The sequence below is a fragment of the Sorex fumeus genome, unplaced genomic scaffold (assembly GCF_029834395.1).
Source record: "Sorex fumeus unplaced genomic scaffold, SorFum_2.1 ptg000067l, whole genome shotgun sequence".
NCBI classification, from domain to species: domain Eukaryota; kingdom Metazoa; phylum Chordata; class Mammalia; order Eulipotyphla; family Soricidae; genus Sorex; species Sorex fumeus.
Window position 1 is genome coordinate 3,856,006 of NW_026606124.1, and position 17,033 is coordinate 3,873,038.

Consider the following 17,033-nt stretch of genomic DNA (forward strand, 5'->3'; position numbering starts at 1 on the left):
CAAAATGTGGTCTACTAAGAAATATGCTTGATTTTTGTCTCTACTTCCTAGCACAGACCTTGTAAGAACATTTGGAATCTCCTGGGTAATAGGCGTCTATTTGGGTGCTCATTTGATCCCTCTGATCATATCCAAGTTTATGCTAGTGAGCTGACTCATTGAGCTTCTGAATAGAGACCAGTCATCAAAGAAAGATCAATTAATGTGCTTTGAGGGTGGAAAGTTCCACCCCTCGCCCCCCATCCCTTGATCTCTAGATAGGAGAGGGGTGGGCAACTAGTTTTGGGTTATATGAAAGCTTCTACATAGAGGAATAGATTAATGCAGGAAGATGGTGCATCTGGCAGTGCAGAGAAGCTCCCTATTTCACCCCCTAGAGCTATCTACCTCCTTGTCTCTCTTCCTTGTCTCTCCTCCTTGACTATTCATTTGCATCCTTTATAAGGAACCTGTAAAGGGAAGCAGAGTATTTTCTTCAGTGCTGAAAGACTGCTCTAGAGAATTGTTGAACCCTGGAAGAGGGTTGTAGGAACTCCTAGGTTCATACTCAGGAAGCAAAAGCGTTAGTTGCTGGGTTGTCCTGTTGCATCTGACATCTGAAAGGGACAAGCATGTGAGGAATTTATAACCAGTGGCATCTGTACTAGCTTAGTTTCATACTGAAGAGCTGTGCCTCTAACTGGGCTGGAGAATTGGTTGTAGGTAGTGTGGATTCGGGGTCAGACGTGTGGAATCAGAAATCAACACACACACACACACACACACACACACACACACACACACGAGTGGTGGAAGGGTGGCTGGTGGGGGGAAGTGGCCCAGGCTATAGGCACAAGCTTAGCATGTGTGAGGCCCTGAGTTTGATCCCTGGCAGTGTATGGCCTCCAAAAGCCCTTCTGATTTTGACCTCTATTTTTAAAAGTATTTTTTTAAAACAAAACTAAAAAAAACACATCATTTAAATTGGGCTCGTGGCTTGGTGATAGAATTATACCTTGTAGGTGTTCAGCCCTGGACTTGATTCTGAGAATTGCATAAAAAAAAAATCATCAAAACCAAAGATAAATCTGGAAAACACCACATGTATTTGATTACAATAGAATATTATTCATATATGCCACATATGGATGGACTTGAAAAACACTCTAAAGAATTCTGAGAGAACTGGTCACATGTCATATGGTCCTATTGTTTAAAAGAAGCCCATGGCATGCAAAGGCACAAAGACAGAAAGCGAGTTAGATTTGCCAGGGACTGAGGAGGAGGGAGAGAGAATTAGGCAACAGCTGCTTGTAGGTGCTGGTACGGCAGGTGCTGGTGCTCAGGTTCTTGCCCAAAGTGTCAAAATTGAAAGCAGGAAACTGGAGGGACTGGAGTGATAGTATGGTTGGTAGGGCACTTGACTTGGTAGGGCACTTGACTTAAACCCTTGGTCTACAAGGGTTTAATTCCCAGCATCCCGTGTGGTCCCTAAGCACTGCCAGGAAGAATTTTTTGTAAATTTTATTATTATTTTTTTATCAGTGAAACACCATGAGATACAGTTGTAGACTTCTTACAAACTTTCGTGCTTGGGTTTCAGTTACACAATGATCGAGTACCCATCCCTCCACCAGTACCCATTCTCCACCACCACTAATCCCAGAATCTCCACCACCACTAATACCTCCCACCCCCAACCCTATTCCCCCCACCCCGCCTCTGTGGCAGGGCATTCCCTTTTGCTCTCTCTTTCCTTTAGGGTGTTGTAGTTTGCAATAGAGGTACTGAGTAGCCATCGTGTTCAATCTATAGTCTACTTTCAGCATGCATCTCGCATGCCGAGTGAGTCCTCCAAACACAGGAAGAATTCTTGCGTACAGAACCAGGAGTAATCTCTGAGCATCACTGTGACTCTCCCCCAACAAACAAATTAAAAATATTTAAAAGGAAGGAAGGAAGGAAGGAAGGAAGGAAGGAAGGAAGGAAGGAAGGAAGGAAAGAGGGAACTGGAGATCATGTGGCCAAATTCAGAAAGAATTTTATTTATAGGGCTGGAGCAATAGCACAGCGAGTAGGGCATTTTCCTTGCACGTGGCCAACCCGGGTTCGATTCCCAGCATCCCATATGTTCCCCTGAGCACTGCCAGAGGTAATTCCTGAGTGCAGAGCCAGGAGTAGCTTCTGTGCATTGCTGGGTATGACCCAAAAAGCAAAAAAAAAAAAAAGGAATTTTATTTAAGAGGAATTAGCCCTGAACACTGCACAATGTGCCTCTCCCACCCCCACCTTGCCAAAAATAAAAATATTTTATTTAAGAGAAGGGAAAGGAAAGACAAAGAAGGTGAGGCAGCTCCTGGATTCTGGGAAGGGTCTCCTTTCTCCTATCAAACTTTTTTTTGGGAATGGGTAAGCACTTTTCATTGAGTGTAAAGCAAGCAGGCTGGTATATCAGGGCTAAGGATGTTGACTTGATTCTCTTCCAGTGTCATCTGGGTTATTCAGGGTATCAGGTAGATGCTGATGCCATTTCTATACCAGTCTTTCCTTTTTTTAGAGCCGCATTCCTCATCTGGCTCAGCTGACTCCCCTTTGTCCATCTCAGCACAGGTTTCTCTCTATGGTGATGAAATATTCCCAAATCATATAGTGCTGATGATTATATAAGTAAATACACTAAAAATCATTGGGTTGCATACTCTTAAAAGGTGAACTTTATGGAATGTGAATCACATCTCAGTAAAGTAAATATTTTATCATTTTTATTTATTTATTTTGGGGTTTAGGGCCATACCTGGAAATGCTCAAAGCTACTCCTGACTCTGTGCTCAAGGATCATTCTTGTCAGTGATCAAGGTACCAAACCTGGGTCAGCCGCATGTAAGGCAAGTGCCTTACCCACTCTACTATCTGACCAACCTCCAAAGCTATTATTTTTTTAAAGGTGAAAACTATTTTTTAGCCCAAGATCAGACAGAAACAGACCAACAACTGAATCTGACCTGCAGATGAAAACAATTTTAGAAGTACATGAGGGAAAAATGTATATTTCTACAATTGCTCCTAGGGCTATGTAAATGGAAGTAAGTGATCCTGATTAAAACCTAACTTGTTTTCCAATTTTTAATACGTCCTCAGACTAACAGATCCTCTAAAACTTTTCTCCTCTCTCTCCAGGTCTTCTTTCCAGAGCTGGTAGTTGGTCTTCTCTTATCATTATTGCTGCATCTGTTTGCATAATCATCTGAGATGGAGAGAAGGGGAGGGAGACTTGAATCTAATACCAAAAACACAAGCTTTCACTCTATGAAGACTCAAGAGCATACATCCTGCAGGTTTGGGGTGATGCTAGAATCCAGGTGCTGATGATGATGATGCTAAAATGGTGGGTGACAAAAGGAGAGAGAGAACAAAAGGGAATGCCCTGCCACAGAAACGGGGTGGGATGGGGTGGGGATTGGGGGGGGCAGTGGGAGGGATATTGGGATCATTGGTGGTGGAGAATGGGCACTGGTGGAGGGATGGGTACTCGATCATTGTATAACTGAAACCCAAGCACAAAAATTTGTAGGTCCAAAAATAAAATAATAATAATAAAATTGTGTGTGGAGAGAGCAGGCAGGATGAAGTGGACCGGCTGGAGGAGGAGGCGGAGGACAGAGTCTGGGTGGAGAGAATGGTGGCCTGGACTTGGAGTGGTTGGTTACCAAAAGGGAGATGTTTGAGAAGAACCTCCCCACCTCCTTTTTTTTTTTCTTAAATTTTGCTAACAATTCAGCTATTTTCTCTCATTCTTGAGTTAGTCTGCAGAAACAGTCTCTGCCAGGGTCTGGGCAAGTAGGAGTCGGCAGTAATATTTAGAGTTCTATTTTGTGATTTTATGGAACTGCTGAAAAGGTCAAGAACATTTCTTTAAATGTCAATGGCCTGAGGGTCCAATTACCCAGGGGAGGACATTCTTGGAAGAGGAGCTTTGTGCATCTGGCAGAATGGTGTGGGAGGAAGTCAGTTTAGGGGAGTCGAGGAGTGGCCCGGCTTCCCAGGGACAGGATGGGGCAGAGCCACAGAGAAAGGAGCCCTTCTGCAGAAACCGGAGTCGCCGGGAGGCTGATACAGCTGCCCTCTAAGGTCCCAGCTCCCGGGGCCCTTGGCTCTCCTGGAGAGGCTGTGCCCAGTGCCTCTGGGATCCCCACTCCCACCCCGGGAAACAGAGACATGAAGCCTCCTCTCAGACTCCAGACTGTGCGGCTCCCAAGCACTGATGGAGGAAGGTCAGGCAGGCAAAGCTCTGAGCAGGTATTTTCAAACTTAAATGAATGTGGGACTCTCCCGCAGAAGGTGTTTTAAAATGCAAATGGCTGAACCCTGCACAGAGCAATTTGAATTCAAAGATCTTACAATGAATGGTATTATACTCTTTCTTTTCTTTTCTTTTTAAATAATGGGGAGGGAAGCAATTTTCCTGGGCATTAGGCAGCTTGTAAAAATGTGTATTCCTAGGCTCCCTACCCCACATTAAATCCCGGAAGGAAAGGGGTGCTTGGAGGAGTGGAGGACCTGGGGCACCTGAGGAGGGGTGGGAGAGGGGTAAGGAGCCCAGAACTGGCATTAACACCAGCTTTCCCAGGTGAATTTGAGGTGGGTCTCCTTCAGGCCAAATCTTTGTACCCGAGTCTCTCCTGGGGAAAATAGTTCGTTTTAGCCCTGAGGTCGGCATCAGCATAACAGAACTTGGAAACCAGACAGACCTGACATTGAACACGTCACATTCTGTTGGACCCTGGGTCAGTCCTTTCCCCCTTGGAGTCCCCGTCCTCTCATCTGGGAACCAGGAGAGCAACGCCCCCTCCAGGCTGTGGCAGTCACCAAATCAGCAAAAATCAAGAGGCTAGCCCAGTGCCTACCACGTGGTGGGCACTCTGTCAACGCTTGCTCAGGGACTATATTTAGGGTACCAGGAGGCTTGCAGGTAGGGCTTCTGGCCCAAGCCATCTGTTTCTCTCTGCACACAGGCCCAGCATATGTGTGGACGCGTGTATCTGAGTGTGCTGGCATGTGTGCGCCCACGCCTTTGATGTTCCAATTGCCCCCCACCCCATCTCTCCATCACTGTTCTGCCTGCCAGCAGGGAGCCAGGGATGCTGGTCCAAACCGGTGGGAATGGAGCTGGGATGTGTTTGCCAATGTCCATATCCAGTCGCAGCCAGCAACTCAGACGGGAGTGCCCATGTGGCCAATCCACAGGGTTGATAAGAACATACATGCAGACGGAGGCTCATTAGGCCCCTGCGTGACTGCTGTAGCCTGAAACACTTAGAAGCTAGAGCTCTCTTGGAATAGGTGTGATGGCCTGGGTCCCTGACCAGACCCTTCTCTCCTGATGTCTGGGTAAGCTCCTTTGCTCTGAGGTAGGTGATGGTCTGAGGGCTTCCCTTAGGGCCTTCTCCCAGAAAACAGAGGGCTCCCTGGAGTTGGCCTAATGGGATGTGTGGGCTTAGCAGGGGTGAGTAGTGAGGTTCTCCCCTTCAGTAGTGAAGTTCCCAACATCTAAGACTCCCCCCAGCCTCCCAGTTCTTCCTCCCCCTCCTGCAATGAGTGTCTGTCTCCGCACGAAGATCTTGGTGTGGCTTTTTCAGAGGGGCCCTTATCAAGGGCTTTCTATGTGCCAAGAGCTGACACCTACGACCTCTTTATCTTGCACCATCGCTCCATTATTAGATCTGTCTGACAATACCAGCTTTTCCTCTTTACAGGTGGAGATCAGGGCTTCAGAGAAGCTAAGACCCCACGGGTAATATATGGTGGCACTTAATTGAAACTCAAGTATATCAAGCTCCAAACCCTGGGCTCCTTCCCTTGGGCTCTATTCCAATCACCAAGCTAAGCTGAGCAGCCCTGGAAGAATGCCTTGGGGAGAAAGCAGGTGTGAGTGACCAGGGCTCACAACTGGGGTGACAGGTGAGAGCAGTGTCTGAAATCCAGGAGTCAGGATGACAGGTGAGGAGTAGTGGATGAGGGGAGGAAACAAATCCAGTAGTCTGTGGCCCCAGCAAACCAGTCTGCCAAAGTAATATTAACAAAACTTCTATAATAAGAGCTATACAAAATTCCATAGTTAGTCCACGTGAGCGAGCCCTTTCTCTCCAGCCCGCCTTTCAATTTCTGGGAACGCCCCACCCCTTCTAGTTAACTGCCCCCTTTCTATGCACAAATTTCCCAAGGGAGCAGACATTGTGTCACTCTGGTGGACAGACCATCATTGACTGCCTTAACTCAAACTAAGTCGATCAGATTTCTTCCCTGGGATTTTTTAAAAAAAATTTAATTGAATCACCATGAGATCTGCAGTTACAAAGTTGTTCATGATTGGGTTTTAGTCATACAATATTCCAATATTATTCCCTTCACAAGTCCACATTTCCCACCACCAATGCCCTTTCCTGAGATTGTTCTAACTGTACTGAAATAAAGACCCCCCAACTCTCTGTAGGTGCTAAGGCTGAGAGCAGTGACATTTAAGAGATTTTAAGTTTTGCTGATCTACCATCAGAGAAGCAAAGACAGGCTTGGGGAAGGAAGAAGACAGGGAGGGAAGAAGACACCTTGCTCGTAGCATTTGAAACTTGGCTTTAGATGCCCCTGAAGTCCAGGGTGTCTCCATTATTCAAGGAGGACAGTTCCACCCTTTAGTTTCTTCGCTGGCCAATAGCCAATCCTTGAAGCTTTCTGCCTTCTCAGAGGGGGCAATATGGTGTTTGTCAGTAATGCTCCTTTCTTTGGCTAAGAATGACCTGGTTTCTGTCCCTTGACACTGAAATACCAAACAGTTCATTCCATCATCTGACGCCACTTGGATGGAGAGGATACTGCTGTTAGTGTGTGTGGGGAAGTCGAGGTTGCACAGCCTAGCGGGGTGCCCAGGTGCCTGATGATGACAAGGGAACAGGAATATGAGATTTTCAGACCCGGAACAGTTGGCACCAGCCCTGGACTGCAGAGCCATGGTCAGGAGCCAATCTTCTGGGCCAGTCTGGCTCCTGGTACCCCGAACAGAAGCCAAAGTTAGAGGTGGCTATGCTGAATTTGTCATCGCTCAGATGCCTTTCCTTTGACCTGGGCAACAGGGCCGACTTCCAGGGAATCTCTGTGACACTCTCTAGGCTTTCCCAGGATTCCAGACTCTCTCAGCAGCCCCCTGGGGCATGGATTGAGTCAACAGAGATTGGGGAAGGGATGCAAGGGAGGAATAGAGGATGCGGGCAGCCAAGAGAGAGCACACCTGTGGGGAACAAGAAGAGGAGGGAGACCAGGAAGAGGAACTTGCCCCCAAATTCCTCCTTTATTTCTTCACCCCACAGTTCTCAGGAGTGCTTCCCCCGTTCCTTCTCCAGCACACACCGGGCACTTGATCCTCCTGGCAAGACAGAGATTTTCTGCTCATCTGTGAGTCACAGCCCAGCTGGGAGAGCAAAACTGAACTACAAGGTGCTGGAATCTCCTGGGGGCAGGGCGTAGGGGAGGGTCTGTGTCTGTCTCAGCTTCTCTCTGGGGGCGGCGGTGTGGGTGGGGGGTCTTTGGGTTCCCAGGGGAAGATCCCAGAGGAGAACATGCCTGGCAGGAAAAGACTGTGCCCTGAGACAGAGGTGTAGAGGTGCACGTTGCAGCCCACTGCACGGGAACCAGAGAGGGTCATGCCGCTGTTGAGGCAGTGTCCTTCCAGGGAGGGTTCAGAACTTGGGGCAGGAACGTAGGCAGTGCCAGATCTCCCTGCACATTCCTAGTCTCCTTGGTCCCCCTGGTGACTCACAGAGCACTTTCCCTCTGTGTCACCTCACAGAAAGGCCAAATGATGGCTATCACCTCTCCACCCCTGGAAAAATAAGTAGCCACCATGTGGGGAAGCAGGGTTCAGGTGCTTGCAACCAAACTCAACACCCTACCCCTCACCCACCCATCATGTTGAGTGCTGCCTGCTCTGCTGCTCCAGCTGTCCCATCTCCGCCTCTGGGACTCCTTAAACTCGACACCCCCAACACAATACCCCTTTGGGGGATCACTTCTAGCTGTGGGCACGAGTTCATGTTTTACATCACGTTTCCAGCTATTGGACTAGAATAAGCTGGCGGAGGTCCACGGTTGGGTTTCATGGTCTGCCTCGCTATGTCTCTCCTCAGTTCCCCTCTGAAGGCACCCCCCCAACACTTTGGAGAAATGTGGGCTGGCTGGCAGCACTTGTGAGGCTGTGGGAAACTGCCATCCAGCCCTCTCCCTTCCTCTCCAGCCTTCCCAGACACCCCCGAGGGCTCTTCAAGGCCGACCAAAAGCTGGTTAACCCCCAGGGTGCTCGGGAGGCTGTTCATTAAAATTCACATCAAGAGAAATAACTAATCAGAAGCCGTTTGTTGCTTAATTGGTTTTAAACTTCAGGAAGATTCCTCATTAGCCTAGAGGTGACCTCTGCAGAGCAGCCCAAGTGGGAAAGGAAGGAGGGGACAGCAGAAGCCCCTGGCCCGGCCCGCCTGTCCTGTCTCTGCAGCTGGATCAGAGATGGTTCAACACTTTGCTGCAGAAGCATCTCACACTGGGCTCAGGCTTTGCAATACTTCCTTCAAGGCTCCTTCTGCCATGAAGCCTGCCTTGAAAACTTCCAGGGAAGTAGAGTTTTCACCCCCAATCTCCTCCTCAACTCCCTTTTCTATTACTCCATGTCCTCTGCCTGGCTTCCACCTCCCACTCTTCCCTCGTGTTTCCTTCTTCCTCTTCACATCCTCCTCCTCCTCTCCCCCACTCCACTTTCTTATTTGTCCTTTCTCCTTGGCCAACTCTCCTGGGATGGTTAAAGAAAATGCCGGGTCAGAGAATGGCACCAAGGGCTATGACAGCCCCATTCTTCCCCCCAGCATGCCAGCATATCATTTGCAGGTCTGTTCCCATCTGACTTCCATCAGAGCACTGCCTTTGATCTAAGAATAGAGGGGGAATGGAATTGGGAACTTTTCCTAGGCAGAGAGCTGGTTGAACTTAACTGTCATCCTGTTGTTCATCGATTTGCTCGAGCGGGCACCAGTAACGTCTCCATTGTGAGACTTGTTGTTACTGTCTTTGGCACATTGAATACGCCACGGGGAGCTTGCCAGGCTCTGCCGTGCGGCCAGGATACTTTCGGTAGCTTGCCAGGCTCTCTGAGAGGGATGGAGGAATTGAACCCGGGTCAGCTGCATGCAAGGCAAATACCCTACTCGCTGTGCTATGGCTCCAGCCCGGAACTTTACTAAGTTGGAGAAAAGATTGGGGAGGTAACTTCAGCTGCAAACAGGTTTGTCCTGTGCAGGGCAGGAAATCAGTTAGCGCTAGCTAGGCTGAAGACTGTCACAAGGACAGAGATCCATCAAGAAGAGCGGTGCACATCCAGAGGCTTCTAGAAGCAGCAGCCCTGCTTTTGGGGAGCCTGACCTCTCTATTTGACTCCAGTACGACCCCCATTCAGCAAACACTGTTGCTCAAGTTTAGGTCATGTGACAAGACCTGGCCAATCATAACCGTCCATGGTGATTGGTTCCAGGTGGGCATGGGGCCCAAGACTGACCAATCCCTCCTGGAGAATTTATGTGAGGCTATGGAGAAAGAAACTCTTTTGGTTGACTAAAACTGTCATAATATATGCTGAGAGTTGTTGGCCCTGCCAGTCCCAAGAAGAGACAGAACCAAGTTTGCACAGGGAGAGGAGCGGTCCTGAGAACCTTGTTGGAGTCTCCGGGGCCCTTGAGGTCACCTCCACTCCACTGTTTCTAATTTCTTAGGCCAATCAGTTCCCTTTTAGTTGGTGAGCCATTGGAGTTGAATTTCTGTCACTTCAACTCAGAGAGTTTCTGACTGATGTAAGGACTTTCTCCCAGAGCTGTCGAAATAGGGGCCCGCGCTGCCTCAGGAGGCGGCTCCCCCCAGGCGGAGCCGGACAATCTCCTGCCAGGGACACTGCAGAGAAAATGTCTAGATGCAATTGTGCCAGATAACAGCTAACATTTATCAAGTGCCCGGCACTGCACAACCATTGCCGGAGTTAATCCTCCCAGTAGCCCTGGAGCGAGGCACCGTTCACACCCCCACACCCCAACATCTAGAGGAGGAAGCAGAGTCTCCAGAAGGTTCATTAAAAGCAGCACAAAGCCAGGGGGAAATTCAGGCTTTTGTTTTTTTTTTTTTTTTGACTCCAAGACTTGTGCTCCTTCCTGCAAGCCCTCTGGGATGTGGAGGACTTTGGCCAGGCCACCTCTGGAAGGACAGATGTAGACCTGATTTCTAGAGCAACTCAGCAGCTCCTAAGTAGGGCGGTCGATAGAAGTGTGGAGTTGTGTCCAGGTGAGCCCAGAGGTAGGCAGCAGGCAGCACCCTCCCCTCCGAACTCTGGGGACAGCTGTCTGCAGAACCATCCGAGTGGAAGAAACCCAGAGGGCAGGATCTCAGCAGGAATGGGACGCCAGCAGAAGGCTCTGCTTTCCCCAAAGACAGGATGAGGAGCTCTGTCTTGTACACCCCAGGCGCCTTTGGGAACTGGATGGAATCCGTGGATCTTCTAGAAACATCTCCATGTGCAATTTGAAAAAACATTTCCAGCAGTTTCAAACCCCTCTGGAGAAAGGCAAGTTCCGCAGTAGTCTTCCAGTGAAAATGCACATCAAAAGCTCAGGGGTCTGCCGGGGCCACGTAGCAGCAATAAAAATCTCAGAGCCGTCACAGCCCTTCTGTTTGTTCATTAATTTATGGTGCCAGGAATCAAACCCAGGGCCCTTCTCTGTGTGTTAAATGTGATCTACGGCTGAGCCACATCCCCAGCCCCAACAGCAGACTGTTTTAGCCAACCTTTGGAACTGGAAACACGGACCCAGTGTCTTTGTTCCCAACCCCTCAAAATCCTGGCCATCAGCATCTTGCTCTGGCTCCGGGGTGGTTCCTGCCCTGGTGAGGATGGGGGAAGCAATGAGCTCTAACTGCAGGGGGACAGGGCAGCTGGTGGCCCCTCATCTCTGCTCAGTCTCCTTCTACCCTGCATGACATTGACAGTCAGTTGGTCTCCCCTCCCAACGCTCTGTGAGATGGACTGCAATCCTTCCCACTGGGAGCCACCAGATAAAGCCCCCCACAATGATATCTAGAGCCGTGGGGTCCATGGAGGTGGTCACATGTGGCCACAGCAATGGAAATGGAGGAAAATGAAATGAAACTCAGTCCTCCATTGGCCACACTGGCCAGGAGATAGGGGATGAGGCAGCAGACAGTGCAGATAGCGGGCCTTTCCATCACTCTGCAAAGTTCTGTTAGACACCACTGCTCCCACGGGCAGACTGGGAACAGATACACAGACAGCACCTCAGCCCAGTGTCAGGTGATCTCTGCTGAGTCAAAGGTGACCACTCCCTAGCTGGTGAATAGAGAAGGGGCAGAATTCCTTCCTGTTCCTGAGTTTCAGCTGCTTTTTCTCCTACGCAGAGCAGTACCTGCCTCCAAAGGTTGTTTTGGTCACTTGATGAATTGGCTGACTTGAGGCTTCAGCCTGGTTACTCCAGAGAATCTGGATTCCTAATGTTTACACACACACACACACACCACCCTCTGCTCCTTTCATGCCCGAAGCTGATCTTCACGGGCTCCTTCTGCCTTCTGGTTGGCATGACTGGGAAATAAAAAAACCAGTGAGTAGAGACTCAGCTACATTCTCCCTGGTAGCCTCCCTACCAGGCTACTGGGGTGGTTCGGTGCCTTTGGGGAGGAGGGTACAATACCCAGTGGTGCTTCTGGCTCTGTGCTCTTAGGGTTCACTCTGGAGGTACTCAGGGATTGAGTGTGGGTCAGTCACATGCAAGCCAAGGCAAGCACCTTCCCTGCTATATTATCGCTCCAGCCCCAAGGTCACAGCTTTGATGTGGCGACCCTCTCTGACTTTTTCCTTATTTCAGATTCCATTTGGCCTTGGAAATGGGGCTGAAGCTGCTTCTTGCTGTCCCCACCAAACACCATCCCTCCCTCCCCACACACACACACACACACACACACACACACACACACACACACACTACCTTTGCTGGTTTCCCTGCACGAACACTCAGTAGGAAACACTCCTCCATGGCCTGGTGGTACCTTCCCTGTCTCGCAGGGCCCCATCCAGGTGAGCCAGGGACAGCCTCTTCCCATCACTACTCTCCTCCAATCACTTCCAGGAGAGACTGACTTAGTGGTGGGTGGGGGTGGGGGGTGGTGCTCCAAATGAAGTAGGAAGATCAGGGTATGGGGGTGCTGGAGTGAGAGGGCTGAGCTGTTGGTAAAGCATCAGCAAACGGGAAGGGGGGGCGGTAGGTTAAAAGAAAGAAGGATGGGAGTACCAGGACCTGCCTTAGAAGCTTCGAGATTGAAGAGTGAAGTACAGTGTAATTGCCTGGAAGCAGGCCGTGGGGAAAGAGGGGGCACAGTATGAAATGGTAGGGGGGGGGCTGAGCCTCCTCTGCTTTGGAGGGCTCACCCCATCCCCCACCTCTGAAGCCTGACACCCCTGACCCTTGGCCTCTGAGATGTGACTCCTATCTGGGTGCCTGGGCTGAGTGAGCTTCCCAAGCCAGCTGGAGACAGAGTAAAGGAGGGGGAAAGCCTGGGGGCAGGTGTGCTTCTACTCACCCCTCACCCCAAGTCCAAGCTGGGTACTTTTGTCCCAGAATTGCTGCCATCCTTTGGGCCAGGCACCATCAAGGCTGTGACTCTCCCCAGCCCTGGGCGCACTGTGGACCTGCTGCACCTAGTAGGTGCCCAGCAATGCCTATTTATAAGAGAAATGCCCCAATCTAGTAGGATACTCCCAACTACACAGGCAAGGGAAGTGGAAAGAGCCCCATAGGGTTAGGGTGTGTTGCAGAGGTTGGTGGGAGCAAGAAGATCTTGACTTTCGCTTTTTCCTTTCTTTTTTTTAAGGCCCCCTGTCCCTACCTGGAACTTGGACTTGACTGGATTTGGTCATTGGAGATTCAAGTTCCAAGACATACTTTGTGAAGTCTCATGATTGAGGCGCCCTAAGTGATTAATCCCCACAAAAATGGAATCACAGTCTCCAAGCTGGGCATCTTTGCCTTTCTGTTTTGCACTCATGGCCAAGCACTGGAAGTATTTTTATCAACAATGTTCCCAGTCTAAAAAAGAGCCTCTCCTCATGCCGTCATGGATGGCCTCTGGGCCCACAACGTTAGGCGACTGATGAATTCACTCCCCCATCCCCTCACTCGTGTGTCGATTTAACGAATATTTAGGGAAGGCCTGTCATGAGTCAGAAATGAGTGTGTGCTTCCTTTGCTGTCCGTGGGATGCTCAGAGAGAGGGCCAGAGGCGGGTTGTAATCTGCATGGGGCCTAGATGGAATTAGGGGAACCCCCTCATCACCTGACCCCCACCCTCCACCTTCATTCCTCTTGTTAACCTTGGGTGAGGTGACCCTGCTTCAGGGATCCAAGTCTCAGGAGTCTGGAACGAAGAGAGAGTCCCATCGTCCCCAAATTGTCCTTAGATCTTTCATGGCCCTACGGAGACCCTCCAACTCACCAACTCAAGCTTTACTGGGCTCCAAGGGGGTTAACTCTGAGGTTAACTCAGCAAGGCCTCTGAGGCCAGAAACAGCCCAGAGGCTTTTTTCTGTTTGTTTATTTTGGTTTTGGGGTCACTCCCAGATGTTCAGGGGCTACTCCTGGCACAGGAGTTGCTCAGGGCTCCTGGCCGTGTTCAGGGGAGCATGCAGCACCCCACTCCCATATGCTGTGGCGCTTTGAGCTTCTGTGGGAGGAGGGCCAGGTCAGGATGTGCATGACAGGGCCAGACACTCTCTAGGATTCCCTAAGGGCTCTGGCTAGAATTGAGCTGCTCTTTCCTCCTGAGTGCCACTCCCAGTCTGGCCATGAAGCTCCAACTCTAGCATTGTCCACCTGCTCAAAATCTCTTGTTACAATCATCACCGTGCAATGCAGCAAGCCTCACATCGTAGAAGCAGACCCATTGTCACAGCAAACAGCAGTTTGCCCCTTCTAAGAACCCCCGGCATAGCCCAGCCTCCCCGAACTCTCCACTCTCCCTGTGGTCTTCAGTACAAATAGGAGTGTTCTCTGCAGGGCAAAAGAAGAGGGAAGTGGGGGGCGGTAAGATAGGACAGGGGCTAAGGCACTAGCCTTGCGCACAGCCTGGTTCATCCCTGGCACCCCACGTGGTCTCATGAGTACTTCCAGGAGTGATCCCTGAGCACATAGCTAGAAGTCAGCCTGAGCACCACCAGGTGGGGACCAAAAACAAGCAAGCAAGGAAGCAAATAAACCAACCAAGAAACAGAGAAGGAAGAAGCTTCATTTATGTCTTCTGGACTAAAGAACCCTCTACTGTTCAAGAAGGGAGACATTCATGACATTGGCAACTATCGCCCGATCTGCCAGAACCCAGCTCAGCGGTGGGCTCTCACAAGTGTCCAGAGGGAAATATAGGCTAGTTCCTCTAGGGAAGCCCATGGCAACATTGGGCTAGGTGTACTCCAATCTGGCCAGTTGTTTTCCCTTTGGAAGGAGAAGCTGCTGAGTGCACCTGGAGTGAGCCCTGCCACCTCCATGGTCCCCAGATGGACTCCTCCAGGCTCAGAGGGGGGTCCCACGGCCAGTAGGCCAGCCTTTTAAAAAGGAACTTACTGGAGCTGGAGCAATTAGACAGCGGGTAGAGAGTTTGCGTTATGTGTGGCCGACACGGGTTCGATTCCCAGCATCCGATATGGTCCCCCGAGCACCGCCAGGAGTAATTCCTGAATGCGGAGCCAGGAGAAACCCCTCTGCATCACCGGATGTGACCCAAAAAGCAAAAACAAACAAACAAACAAAACCCAAACAAACAAAAAGGAACTTACTGAAAAAAGCAATACAAATATATCACAAAATATGCAGAAAAGAAGAGTCAGTGATAAGAAAAATCACTCTTTTTTGGGGGGTCACTCCCAGCGATACTCAGGGATTACCCCTGGCTCTGCACTCAGGAATTACTCCTGGCAGTGCTCGGGGGACCATATGGAATGCTGGGAATCAAACTCGAGTCGGCCGTGTGCAAGGCAAACATCCTACCCGCTGTGCTGTCGCTCCAGCCCCAAGAAAAATCACTCTTAATCCTTCACTCCAGACAGTCACTGGAATGAGGCCAGAGAGATAATATAGAGGGCAGGTGCCTTGCATAAAGCTGACTCATCTTCAATCCCCAGCACCCTTAGCCCCGAGCACCACTGGATGTGGCCCCAAAACCAAAAAAAAAAAAAAGAAAGAAAGAAAAGAAAAAACAGTCACTGTAAGCTGGTGACTTATATTCTTAAGCCTATGTATGTTCACAGATAGACATATTAGCACCTTAAACAACTGGGGCACACAGCTTCACTCCCTGACACTGCCTGGTTCCCTGAGTACCACTGGGTGTGGCTTCATGGTTCCTGGCACCTCACAGGACTGGGCAGCATTACATCCTTTGACCCTAGCATTGAACCACCTGGCCCAGTTGGCAGAGTATCACATAGACCCTCTGAATACCCCTTGGGAAGTTCCCATAATCCCTTCCCCCAAAGTAATAAAAAATGTATTTATACAATTTCAACAATTAATATGTCCCGAAAAATTTTTTTCATATCATCAAATTAATTTTTTCAGTAGAATTTCAAAGGGTTTAAGGATCATCTGTTTTGGGACTGGAGTGATAGCACAGAGGGTAGGGCGTTTGCCTTGCACACGGCAGACCCAGGTTCAATTCCCAGCATTCCATATGGTCCCTTGAGCACTGCCAGGAGTGATTCCTGAGTACATGAGCGAGGAATAACCCCTATGCATTGCATTTCAGTTTGGGCATGACCCAAAATGAAAAAAAAAAGAATCATCTGTTTTATGAATACGCTTTATGAAATTGGGATATTCATAGGAAACATCAAGTTTGCCAGAAGTAACAAGAAAGACAGTACCTTTATGTTGGGAGGATCCTCCCAGGATGGGAGAAGCATGCTGAAAGTAGACTATAGACCAAACATGAGTGTCACCCATTGCCTCTTTTACAAACCACAACACCCAATAAGAGAGAGAGAACAAAAGGGAATGCCCTGCCACAGAGGCAGGGTAGGATGGGGGGATGGGGGGTGGGAGGGATTCTGGGACCCGTAGTGGTGGGAAATGGGCACTGGTGGAGGGATGGGTATTTGATCATTGTATAATTGAAACCCAAGCACAAAAAGTCTACAACTGTACCTCATGATGTCTCACTATTAAAAAAAAAAAAAGACAGTACCTTTAGTAGTTTTTGGTAGGAAACATGCCTCTGGGGAGGGAAGTGTTGAGGGAGGGAACACTGGAACTATGGTGGAGGGCCATGGTCACTCTGGAACTATGGCGGAGGGCCATGGTCACTCTGGTGAGGGTGTGGTGCTGGAACGTGTATGAAACCCTATCAGTAATAGGATCATAAGTTACAGTGCTGCCGATAAAATTTAAATTGAAAAAAAGGAAGAAAAACATTATCTCTATCTTGGAGTCTTTCTACACCCAGAATTGTCAGGCACATCAGGGACTGGCTCGAAAGGGCTGATTCATTCAGTGTCCAGCGGGGCTTCTGGTAGATCAGCTTTGGCTGCCATGGTATCCCTGTCACTGAGGCTTCTTCATAGCTTCTGTGTCTTTGTCTGCCTTTGGTCCAAATTTCTGTGGGATTCCTGAGTTTGTTCTCCAAACAGAGCGAGACACTACCAGCCAAAGGAGAGGCCCCCAACATCAGACACATACCAGCCAGAACTGTGCCAGCAGAGGCCTGGCATGCAGCTCAGCCCATCTGTCTCAGTTCCCACCCCGAGTGGCACACATTCAGAACTATCTCAGCCCGTTACAGGGGGTGTCCCCCTGCCCTGCTGCCCCTCAATGGGTAGGGGCCAGGATTCCAGTATTTTCCAACTGGAGACTGCCCATATGCATCTATATATCTGCTGTTATATGCTGTTAACTGTACAGCAGCTGTTAACTGAGTTCTCTACA